Source organism: Herpailurus yagouaroundi, unplaced genomic scaffold (assembly GCF_014898765.1).
Source record: "Herpailurus yagouaroundi ecotype Mexico unplaced genomic scaffold, PumYag 29, whole genome shotgun sequence".
NCBI lineage: Eukaryota > Metazoa > Chordata > Mammalia > Carnivora > Felidae > Herpailurus > Herpailurus yagouaroundi.
Window position 1 is genome coordinate 21,197,115 of NW_024412377.1, and position 13,741 is coordinate 21,210,855.

Genomic DNA, 13,741 nt, shown 5'->3' on the forward strand with positions numbered 1-13,741 from the left:
TTATTTCACTTCGCATAATACCATCTAGGTCTACCCATGTTGCTGCAAATGGCGAGATTTCATTCTTTTTATGGTTGAATAATATTCCATTATATATGTAGACTACATCTTCTCTATCTACATTCATCTATCAATGGCTACTTTTAGAACTAATAAATGAATTCAGTAAAGTTGCAGGATACAAAATTAACATACAGAAATCTGTTGCATTTAAATACACTGATAACAAAGTGTCAGAGAGAGGAATTTCAAAAAATGATCCCATTTACAACTGCACCAAAAAGAATAAAATACCTAAGAATAAATTTAACCAAGGAAGTGAAAAACCTAAATTCTGAAAACTAAGACACTGATGAAAGAAATTGAGCATGGCACAAATACGATATACCATGCTCATGAATTAGAAGAATAAATGTTATTAAAATGTCCATACTACCCAAAGCAATCTACAGATTCAATGCAATCCCTCTCAAAATACCAATATCATTTTTCACAAAACTAGAATAAATAATCCTAAAATTTGTATGGAACCACCAAAGACTTCAAATAGCCAAAGCAGTCTTGAGAAAGGACAAGGCTGGAGGTATCACAATCCCAGATTTCAAGATATACTAAAAAGCTATAGTAATCACAACAGTATGGTACAGGCTCAAAAGCAGACATATAGATCAGTAGAACAGGATAGACAGCCCAGAAATAAATCCATGCTTAAATGGTCAACTATTCTATGACAAGAGACAAAAATAATACAATGGGAAAAAAGAAAAGTCTTTTCAATAAATGGTGTTGGGAAAACTGAAAAGCTACATGCAAAAGAATGAAACTGGGGCACTTTCTTACACCATACACAAAAATAAACTCGAATTGATTAAAGACCTAAATGTGAGACCTGAAACCATAAACAGCACTGGCCAGTAAATACTTCACCTTTGGCCTTAGCAATATATTTATGTATATTTCTCTTTAGGCAAGGGAAACAAAAGCAAAAATAAACTATTGGGAATACACCAAAAAAATAAATAGGTAAGTACATAAGTAAGTAACCTTTTGACTAAAGCATTTTTTTGTGTATTCCTCCCATAAGCACTAACCAGACAAGGGACTTTGTGGAATAGGAGCTAGGCAATGTCTAAGGGCATGTCTGCCCTTCTCATCTCTGTCCCTATCTTTCGTCTCTTGGTCAAAGATTTTAACTTTCAATTTAATCTTCCAATTTATCACCAACAAAGCAAGTTCTTTGCTAATATTAGCCTAATAGAACTAGGAAGAAGAAAAATGAAATTTTTCTAGTACCTCAGGTTTATATAATTTGAAGATACTGAAGTTTCCTGACTTACTTTAGAGGAGTTATTATGAGCATTTATGGGAAATAGTAGTGACATAACTTTGTATTTATGATATTTTATATTTCATTGTATTCCTAATATCCATTTTATAATGTTCACCATTGCTTTGTTCACATTAATTTTGAAGTAAAACATATATATTCATTTATGTGAAAAACACTTGCTAAATTTAGCTCATTGTAAATTAGAAATTAAACTTATAAAAAATCAATATATTTAATGACAAATTTTGGGAAAATGGAATATACTTTATGATTTTGTTGTATATTAGAAAACTGATTTCATAACATGTTTAAACAAATACTTATTTGTCTGTGGTTTGACCAAGACACTTATTTTTTCATATACACATAAAAAATGACTTCACTTACTTGAAGTGAAGATTTTTTTTGACAGTTTAAGACATGCTTTATTGAGGGAAGCATAGAAAAGTCAATAAAACTTTTTATTCGAGATTTGTAAATTTAAAGCTTTTGTCAGTAACCTAGTATTTTGGGCCTTTAAAGATATTGAATGTTGCATTTTTATTGATTATTATTAAAATGAAATATACTACAGCAACTACAAAGAATGATTTTCTAAGCAAGTAAGAACTTAAAAATGTGTTTTTGAAACATACATTAACATAAGTACTGGAAATATTGTTTTTTTCCCTAAAAGTTTGTTATCCTTTAATTTATTAAATATAGTGACTGAATTTCAACAGTGGTTGGCAGATGAAGAAACAACACACCCAGGGGCACCTGGGTGGCTCAGTCAGTTAAGTGTCCAACTTCGGCTCAGGTCATGATTTGGTGGTTTCTGAGTTTGAGTCCAGTGGCAGGGTCTGTGCTGACAGCTCAGAGCCTAGAACCTGCTTCAGATTCTGTGTCTCCTCCTCTCTCTGCCTCTCCCCTGCTCATGCTCTGTCTCTCTCTGTTTCTCAGTAATAAATACATGTTAAATGTTTTTTTTTTTAAAGAAAAATGAGAAGAAAAGAAAATAAGAGAAAAGAAAAGAAAAGAAAAGAAAAGAAAAGAAAAGAAAAGAAACAACACACCCAGAAAAAGTGGTGGATATAAAGAACAGTGGTGGATATAAAGACTTCTGCCTTGTCACTGCCATTATTCCTGTATAGTGTTAGGACTTACTATTACCTAATGACTTAATATTATCTAATGACTTAATGTTCTCTTCAAGCAATTTGCTTCATTCAACTATCTTTCTTAACATATTGACAATACTATTCCAATCAACAATCTTAAAATAGTTATTTACAGCAAAAAATTAAAATTTATTATGTGATATTCTTAGGGCTTTTTATAAGAATGCCCAGTCCCTTGTTCAGTTCCTTCTACTGTGGAAAAGAAAAATTATTCAAGAAAAGAAAATGAAATAAAATAGTTTTTTTCCTTTTTAAAATGTTTATTTATTTTGAGTGAGTGAGAGAGAGAGAGAGTGAAGCAGAGGCAGAAAGAGAGAGAGAATCCTAAGCAGGCTGCATGCTATCATCACAGAACCCAATGCATACTCGATCTCACAAACCATGTTATCATGACCTAAGCCGAAATCAAAAGTTGTACACTTAACTGACTGAGCTACCCAAGTGCCCTAGAATAAAATAATTTTTAATCTATATGCTCTGAATTATATTTTCATCACTGACTTTGTCTCATAGGGCTTCATTTTATACATACATTCAATCATAAGACATTTATTTAAAGGAAGTACAAGTTTTAAGAAGGGAATAATACATAGAAGTTGATTTTAGTCATGGAACATAACTTGTGTGGGAACAACACTCTTCTTGAAATAATTAAGTGTTTACAAATTAGTTAAAAAACAACAAAAAAACCCAAAAAACTAAAAATACAAAACACTTTATAAAGGTAGTAGATAAGAACCAGGAGCAAAAATTCAGAGGCTTACTAGCAAATAGGGAATAAAGTGATTTCCACATTAACCCCTTTTTTTCTTGCAAGTATACCACATTTCATATGTCATGAAGAAAAAAGGGTTCAAGCAGAAACCAGCAGTCTTTATGATGAGGCATTGGAGGTCAGGATTTGGGGACATCATAATGGCTAAAAATTGAGAGAAGAAATCCAGGAATAGAGGAAGCCACAGAAGAGAGAGCCCTAAACCTTGAATATACATTGCATGTAACATGTAGCTGACTTCTAAACTGACCATGTACAGACTAAGACTCCAAGGAATCCAGAGAAAAGGAACAATCTGATGATTAATAACTAAGCAGAGAGGTTAGCCATTCCAGCTACTAGGAATGAAGAGTTTAAGATTAAAGCTCCTTGTAGGTAAATGTGTTTGGTGAACACTTTGAGATTTCCAGTAAAACAGCAGAAAAGTGATAACTTAGGAGCCAGGAAGATGTGCTAGGATTTAGGGTTATACCACAGGGCTAAGGGAATAAACAAAATAGTCTTCCTTGAAAATCCTAAAAGCCTACATACAATCAAGGTAGAATCCCATAATTTCACTTCCTTCTGGGACAAAACTCAACAATCTTCAGAGGAAGAAAACAAAATCCAGAATCTCCACAATATGTTACCCTTAATACCCAGTATGTAATCTAAATTTTGTAGAGATTTAACAAGCAGAAAAATACAGGAAAACAGAATAGTCAATAGAAATAGATGAAAATAAGACTCAGGTGTTAAATTTAACAGGCAAAGACTTTAAATTTAGCTATCGTAAGTATATTAAAGAATGTTTATGGTATACTAAAATAATGGACATAATATATTAGGGATTTCATAAATTATATGCAAAATCAAACAGAAAAGAAAACCTAGAACTGGAAATTATAGCTTCTGTAATAAAAATGTGCAACAGTGGTGTGGACACAGAAACAAAAGAAACAATATATTTGATGACACCAAAAGTAAATGATCCATATTAAAGCACCAATATAAATATATATTGACACAGATATAAAAATATATAACACAGTCTCAATGATGTATGGGACAATGTACAATGCTCTAATATACTTGTATTTGGAGTTCTCCTTCTCCAAAGAAGAGAGAGCAGGCCATAAAAATACAAATAAGCATACAATTTAAAAATTGGATGAAAAAGGACACACTGGTCTAAGAAGGCCAGTGAGTCCCAAACAGGTTAAACAAAACATATCTAGGTATCAAAGTACAATCCCTGTTGAAACAGATAGTCAGAGAGCTGAGGACACAGACCTTTAAAAGCAACCAGAGACAAATACACATGACATACATGCATTACTACCAAAAGTAATGAAATCCACAATGCAATGTAGCAAAAATTTTAAGTACAAAAAGAAAAACAACAGGTAAATCTATCTTTCTACATTCAATTAAAATATTTTTCTTTTTAGGGGTGCCTGGGTAGCTCAGTTGGTTAAGTGTCGTACCTTTGATTTCAGCTCAGGTCATGATCTCAAGGTTCATGGGATCAAGCCCCATGTTGGACTCCTTGCTGATAGTAAGGAGTCTGCTTGGGATTCTCTCTTCCTCTCTCTCTTCCCCTCCCCTGCTTGCCCTCTCTTTCTCTCTCTCTCTCTCAAAATAAATAAACTTAAAAAAATAAAAAGTAAAACAAGTATTTTTTTTCTTGTTTGTTTCACGTTTTTAATTCTACTTATTTAACATCTAGTGTAATATTGGTTTCAGGAGAATTTAGTGACTCATCACTCACATATAATACCCAGTGCTGATCACAAGTGCCTTCCTTGATAGCTATCACCCATGTCGCCCACCTCCCCTTGAGCAACCCTCAGTTTGTTATCTATAGTTAAAAGTCTCTTATAGTTTGTTTCCCTCTCTTTTTTTCCCTTCCCCTATGTTCATCTGTTTTCTTTCTTAGATTCCACATATGACTGAAATCATATGGTATTGGTCTTTCCCTGACTGACTTGTTTCACTTAGTACAATATACTCTAGATCCATCCATGTTGTTGCAAATGGCAAGATTTCATTCTTTTTGATGGCTGAATAATATTCCATTGTATATATCTACCACATCTTTTTTATCCATTCATCACTTGTGAAATAATGATATTTTCAGATTAAAAAAAAACAAAAAATTTGTTTCCATCAGATACAAACTACAATTAATGTTAAAGGAAATCTTCAGGTTGAAAGAAAATGATAGTACACAGAAATTCAGATCAATATGAAAGAATAAAAAGCACTGCCTGGAAATGGTAACTACATAAGTAAATATAACACAACATAATGTAACATAATGTAACATAAGATTGTGTTTTTTAAAATTTTTAATAAATAATGGAATTCTTAAATAATAAAATATTAGCAACACAGGGTGCAATTTATAATATATACAGCGAGAAAATATCTGACAAATATAGACTAGAACCCTACAGAGGAAATAAAATCATACTGTTGTAAGATGATTGCCCTGCATGCTAAAAATATATAATATTTATTTGATTTATATTATAGTAGGTTAAGGAGACCAAATTTAGACATTTAAGAAAACACTCAGTTGTCCCAAAATATGGTAGGAAAGCAAAAACCAAGGTAGAAAGAATAAATGGAACAAATGAAAACAAGAAAATGATACACTTAGATCCAATTATGTCAATGATTGCATTGTTTATGAGCGGACTTAACACTAATTAAATGTTAAGGATTGTCAGATTGGATAGAAAAGCACAAACCACTTCTGAGATGTTTACGAGAGCTGTTTTTTATATTAAATTGTACAGAAGGGCTGAAAGCAAAATGATGTAAGTGATCAACCATACAAATATTATCATAAATGAATTGGTGTGGCAAAGTTTGTACCAGGCAAAGTAAACTTCAAGCAAGTAGTATTATGAAAGATACAGGGTGATATTTCATAATATTAGAGCATCAATTAATCAGAAACCTAAGAGATAATTGGCCATGCATCCGATAATTGCATAAAAACATATAAAGAATATTTGACAGAGGTAAAGAGAGAAATTAAAATATAGAACTTTTTAATATTCTTCTCACAGTAAGAATTGGAATAAGGAGACACAAAACTTTTAACCATAGAGAACTGAATAATATTATCATCAAGCTTATATAAGATTGCAAAATACTGTACCCAGTAGGTATGCAATAATTCCTTTTAAATATAGAAGACAGATTTACGAAAATAGTTTTTAAATTGCATTTTTTAAAACCATTAATATGCAATAGCGATGTATCCTATTGTATTTGTAGAGTAAGATCAATAGAACATAAACTGTGGGGCAATGTTTTAATTTTTCAAGAAAAGCTTTTGTTATAGTAACCATTAAAGGAGCTGAAACTTTCACAAAATGGCCACATACAAATATATCCCTTCCCATTGTAGGAAAAAGAAAGGCCTTTTTCCTCTTAGATTTGCCAATACATTTATTTATTGATCTTGAACTCACTTTTGTGTTTCTGTCTGTTAGCATATAGTTCTGAGTATGATGATTTATTGTAATAGCATCCCTAAAACATTCTGGCTGTGAAACAGGATACTTACTGAGGGAGTTCCACTAAATGTATATTCAGTGGCATACCTAGAGTGGCCTCATTTACTTTATGAAGTCAGTGCAAAAAAGGCTGAACATCTTTTAGAATATTGTCCTAATTCCTTTTCCATGAACAATACCACAATAGCTATAAGACTATTAGTATGAGTCATTAGAATTTACTGTGGACACATTACAAACAGTTTGCACAAGCAAAGTTTGAATATTTTGTTAAAATCTGGTAAAAAAAAAATAGTCTATGTTCATGGGAATAGGGAAATATGGCGGTCCTAAATTAACAAATAAACATGCATACATTATTAACTTGGAGGGTCATTCTAGTGCTAAATTAGGCTAGGTAGAATTTAACTATTAGGAATTCAGTCTAGTAGATAAGGAAAAAAGTATTTTCCTTCATCTAAATTGAGCCTTCTATCAGGTATTTCTCCAACAGGCCAGCAATAATAGCATTTTGCTTATTATAGATAGAGACTATTTTATTTACAACAAATTATTTCTATCTATTTCTAAGATAGAGACCAGTGCATCTTATTTACTCTTAGTTTTAGGATTCAGTCTTGGTGTTCTGCATTGTAGGTGTTCAGTTTCTAAAACTAATTGAATAATAATACACAGGGTTAAGATCTACATTAACATAGTCATAACTTTACAAATAAATATCTTTATTTGTAAAATAACTTTGTTATTCTTTTTATTTGTAAAATAAATTTGTAAAAAAAAAACTTTACAAATAAACACACTAATCCCTTACGTTGGCATATTTTTGGAAGATAAGCATCATAAATTTTCTGAAATGCAGCTGACTAATGCATACCCAGAGCTTTAAAATCCATTCATATCTATTACTCTTGGAATTCTACTTTCAGTAATAAAGTAATCTAGTAAGTGTAATTTAAAATACACTCAAAGTTATTAGCTACCAAATTTTCATCACAGAAATGTGTGTGTGTGTGTATGTAATACCAGTCTAAATAGAAATTTCAGAAAACACATAAATTTAATTTAATTAAAAATTATATGTATGATGTTATATGGCAAATACTGAAATTTTAACAATGTGCAGAAACACAGAATTAACTGAGAAAGAGAAATTAAAATATATGTAAGTAATATGAAATGAACAGTGCTAAAATATATAACTGGAAATAAGCAGAAATATGTAAACTTTTAACCTTATCTTCATATGTGATTATAGTTATCTTTGAGATTTTTTACATTAACTTTTAATTTTATGGGCCTAGTTTTTTGTAAGGAACACTAATAACTTTTATTAAAATAATAACGCTTATTATTAAATGATGCTTGTGCTTAAATATTTTTTCACAGTCCTCCCTCTAGACCTTCCTAGAGTTTCTACTACTTCTTAAGTTTCTTTGTTTGTTTGTTTGTTTTTTAAACACTGATGAATATGTAAGTGTGGATGTGATCTTTTGCAAGTTTGGCAATAGAGGAAGAGACTGTTAAAATATTAGAAATATTTCACAAGCACTGAAGTTGGTAGAAGATGTCAGGGAAAATCACACATAGATTTGGTAATCGCACTAATAAACATTTCTACCATACTCTAATATTTTAAATGGTTTAACAGTTACTATATTCCAGGGGGAAAAAAAGTTTAGTTAAATTTTAAATGTAAATATTTCTAGAAGTAGTTATGTTTCCTTAATCAGTCAGAATTTGTTTCATCTTATCTTTTAATTCTTAATGCCTGTTTGAATTACCTGTATTCAGGGCAGAGAAATTGTTGGAATGCAAATGATTCTAAAGTGTGTGCTGTTTTGGCATAGAGCAAAATGAGAGGGTTGCAGCTGCAATTAGGGGCTTCAAGGATAATGGAAATACAGGAAAGGAATTGACTTTTTGCAAAATGTGCCAGGAAAAATGGGATATATTTATTTTAAACCTTCTCTGCTGTTTCTATGTTTCAAAGTGCCAGTCTCTCAGGATCCAGAGTAATAAGTGCTTAATAAAGATAGCAACTGAATATTAATTTTGAGTAAATAAATACATTTTGTCAAACATTTTGGGGAAGAAAAAAATGAAATCAAACACAGATTGAAAGCCCAAAGGCCACAGATTCTAGATGGTAAAATATTAGACCAGAATAATTTAAATTATACCTTGAATAAGATTTTGATAGGTGGTTAAATTTTGATGGGAAATTCTAGCCAAGAAGAATGGGGATGGGCTTTATATAAGAGGATGCCGTTGAGATAGGACTTAAAGCAAGGAGAAGAGATGAAATATTGAAAAAGCAGGTTAGATACTCCCTGTAAAAGTGCCTGTGACCATGATAAAATAGAAGTGAAGCCTATGGAAGAAGAAAGGTTTCACTTTGTCTAGAACTAAAGCCATATTATACTGTTGTGGGAACATAGAATACGGGCTGGAATGTACAATGATATCAAATACTTTGAATCTACTTAAGTCAATTTTTCTACAGATATTTTGTCCAAGAGGTTGGTATCATTCAAGAAACAGTGTGTAATGGGTTTTTAAGAATTAAAAAAAAAAATAATGAAGTCAAGTAAAAAGTCATTAGGTGTGCTAATGCAGTGGTTCGGGCAAGTGATAATGCAGTGCAAGCGATGAGGGGCTTGACAGTAAGAATTAAATACTAGCATTCTAGTATAAAAGCAGAGTTTTAGAGATCTCAGTGTGAAATAAGCCATTGTAGACTGTCCAGAGAACCTAGCCTTAATGCTTAATACTTTTCTCATGTGTTTTTAGTTTTAAACAACTAACCTATAAAGAGAATTTTGGGATACAATGTGCCCATAAATCTGAAACAGCTGCTACATGTACTGCACCATAGTAAAGCTTTACAAAGATAATTTATTTAGATGCTGAAAAACACTATAATACACTATAAAAATTTATCAAACATCCTTCAGGAACTTTGAGACTTTATTTCTGTTTCTGTACACATCAAAGTGCCATTTTCTGAAAGCCTAAGAGAAAATTGCCTATCCAAGTACATTATTTTATGTATGCTTTGGGGGGATATCAATATTTAGTACATATGTCAATATCTGTAAGTGTAAAGGAGAGTCATCCCACAGTTTCATTACTCAGTCTGATATAAACCACACTCCCATCCATTTTCCAGTTGGTACCTGTGTTTTCCACTGTTTTAGTAAGAAGTAAATCAGTTGTATCCAGTTGTAACCAAGAGCTTGATAAATGTTAAAATCCCATTCCAATTTGAGATTCTGATTATACTCATGGTAATTTGGCTATGGTATAGTAAAAGGTTTTGAATTAAAACATAAAAACATACAGAGCTAACTCGGTAAAAATATGTCGTATTTAAATGGTGACTGGTTATAGGCAGTTCCATAGCACTGTATTGATTGCTGTGAGCAAAGCAAATGATTTGAATTAAAGTGTAATGGTCGGTTAAGCTGATATTTCAATTATTTTATAAATACCAGTGTTTTCTTTCAGAAGGAATAAACACTATACTTGTAAGTTTGGTATCTCTCCAAGTAATAAATGTGTTTTAATCAGATATTAAATATAAATTCTCAATAATAGGCATGTGATCTATTAATTATTAATTCATGACAACTAGGTATTCCTCAGGATCTCGACCTATTGTGTAAGAAAGCAAGTGCATATGAAGTTTCTCTAACAGAGTTGTAGGAGCCTTTGCTATACTTGTTAAATTTATTTAAATTCTTCTTTTGAGCAGTATTACTCTTTTGCTTAAGTAATTCAGCCACATGCTTCTATTCAAATTACAGGGAAGCTACATGGCGATTGTCATAACTTTGTAATCCTCTTAAGTAAGAACCAAAAATTTCCCTCATTACAGAAAACAGAATTAATATATCTCTGATAGCATCCGTCAAAAATGAGCAACCAAACTTCAGACTGAATTATTGTGGAAAATGAAAATTACTCTTAATTTTATTTTTATTTTTCATTTCTTTTAAAAATTTTAAATCCAGTATAGTTAACATATAAAAACTACTCTTAATTTTAACATTCCTCACTTTTCTGTCCTGTCTTGCAAAAAATACGAAATGACATACAGAAATATCCCCTTATTTTTCCTTTTAAAAATATCATTGTGATTCCTTTTTTTGCTCCTCCAGTCCATCCTAACAATGAAAGCAAACCAAGCATCCCAGACTTGTGCTCCACCAATAATGAACTAGTACAAAAGCTTTCAACAGGGTTCAGCTTCCATGCTGTATATAAAACAACTCAGCATGGAATTCTGAGCCTTTGACAGTAGTAGTCTAACTTCATCCTATTAAGCTATTCTGTGTGTGTGTGTGTGTGTGTGTGTGTGTGTGTGTACATGCACACAAGTGTTTCACATGCATATCATGCCATATGCAATCCCACCTCCTTGGATTTATCCACATGCAAATTTTGTTAAATTTTTACTATCCCTTCTTGTACACAAATGCAGTCCCATCCGCAATCCTAGAAAACATCAGAATTTTAAAGTTAAAGAGATCTTAATAACAATTTAACCTAACAAAAATTTGAGGTTTGGAAAGTTTAGTTAATTTCTAAATTGTATGCGATTACTAAATTGCAAAACCAGGACTGACCCTTGTAAATTGCATGTTTATGTGCATGTACAAGTATATTTTGTTACATTTTATTGGTACTATTTTCTTACTTGTTTTAAAACTTCTTCATTTAAATTCGGATCAAACCCTAAATTTTTCATCCAAGGATTATATATCCTTCCAACTTTATACAATTTTATGTCACCTATAAATTACAATAGGTCTTAATATTGTCTGCAATGCCAAGCCTCTGGAAAACTAGGAAAAAATATGAAAATTTCTTTCCATTAGAGGCTACATATTCTTTTTGAATCATGGTACATGGTAAATATGGTAGGCCTTTACATCACATGGAGGTTGCCACGGTAGTGGATCCCAGAAGACTAGGCAAACAGAGCAATGTGGTCAAAAAGACCATCTGTTTGGTGTTCATGTGTTTGACCAAGTTGAGTCCTAAGTGAAGGACTCAAGTTTGACCAAGTCAAGTCCTAGCTAGGCTCTGCATATGCAAATGAATGATAATGTTGAAAGCCAAGAGAACAGGTTAGGAGTTCAAAGACCCTTAAGAAGTTAATGGTTTCCTGTCTCACATTCAGGTCCTTTATCCATTTTGAGTTTATTTTTGTGAATGGTGTGAGAAAGTGGTCTGCACTGGGTGTTGTATGGAAACCAATTTGACAATAAATTTCATATATAAATAAAAAAAAAAAAAAAAAGAAAGTAAAAACCTGAACAGCATATATTGCATCCTTCAACGACCAATGGGAGAGAAAAAAAAGCTGGCTCCAAAATGTACAACATAGTAGTCTATATAATAAAAACAGTTTTGACAAAAAAAAAAAAAAAGAAGTTAATGGAAGTAAACAGTAGTTGGAAGCCTACTTTTATAGTGAACTCCATACATGGTGCATGGCATATCTAAGAAAAGGACCTATTTCAAAACAGAGAAATCATTTTTTTTCGAAAAAGTAATGAGTGTTTTATTTTGTTGAAGCTTCTCTTTCGTATACATATTGCTTTCCAAATATAATATAAAAATAGTTGACATAACCTTTTGGTTTGATTATCTTCATTTGACAAAAATTCTTCTTATTATAATCGGTTTTCTACCTTTGGCTCATAATCTGGTTGTCAAGGATAAATAACCAGTAAAAAATTGAACACCTTAACTTGTGTATGGCTTAAAAAAAACAGGTTATTGTCCAAAGACAAGTGATCAAATATTTTATGAAAACTAATTAAATAAAACTATGCACACATTTTAGTAACTATTTTTGACAGATACAGAACTAATTAAAAAAAAGCAGGATGGTACAAAAAGTTCTAAACCATAGTGCATATTTTAAAATGTCAGTGCAGTAATGGTGTCTGTTAATCAATGCACACATAATTTTTAGAAGGAAGCATCTTTGTTTACAGCTAAAAATAAATGCTTGTAGTGGAGCCTTGATTGCCTTACGATTGAGCATCTCTTTTTATCTGTAGCTATTCTTCTGCATCTGTGAATCTCCAAGGATGAAACCCTCTATGTAAGACCTTGTGAACTGAATGTGCCCTTTATACACTGCCTTAGAAAAAGAATCATAAGGCAATTTCAAGTCCTTAGACACAAACATTTGTCAGTTGAACTTGAAATATCCTGATGTTAGTTATTAACTATAGTGTGAGAAGTGATGTTAAATGAGGGATGCTGGGGGATGCCCTATGACTAACCTGAGGAGAAATAAGAGGGAAAAAAAAAGAATCAGCAAGTGAACTATATGGGGCAAAATGAGTATGACCTGTGGAACCAGGGGAGGAGATATCAAAAGAAGAGGAAATAATAGGCTTCTGATAAAAGAAGCTGCAGTTGAAAAAAATACACTGCCACACACACACACACACACACACACACACACACACACACACACAAACACACTGAAAAATTACAACAAGATTTTGGCAATTTCACAGAATAAATGTGTTTCTAGTTTAAAAGCAATATAGGCATGACTTTTGTGATATCAGATGCTTTTTATGTTTTTATTTTTGGCCCATTCTATCTTATCTGCCTCGTGTTGCTAGTAACTCAAAAAATACTGTGACCATCACAGTCATTTCTAGTATCATGTGCAAAGAATCAAGAAAAAAAAAGTATGTGATTTATGAGGAATGTTAGTATTCATCATTGTTTATTTTGCTTTATTATTAGAATTTGGAAGTATCTCAGCATTAGGCACATATCTGGAATAATCCAATAAACAAAGGATTTGTCTTGCATGTAGAATGGTATGAATGAGATTGGTAGATATTAGATAAATAGAAAATTCTGGATGTTGGAACGATCATGTCATCTATTTTGAGGAAGACAGAAAAGAGGAAGAGAAAGTTTACGA

General features: G+C 31.8%; 1 protein-coding gene across 2 annotated transcripts in view; it reads right to left on the minus strand.

Moving 5' to 3' along the window:
• CDH9 (cadherin 9) overlaps nt 1–13,741 on the minus strand; it is a 137,447-nt gene that overhangs the window by 75,011 nt on the left and 48,695 nt on the right. The window lies entirely within an intron of this gene.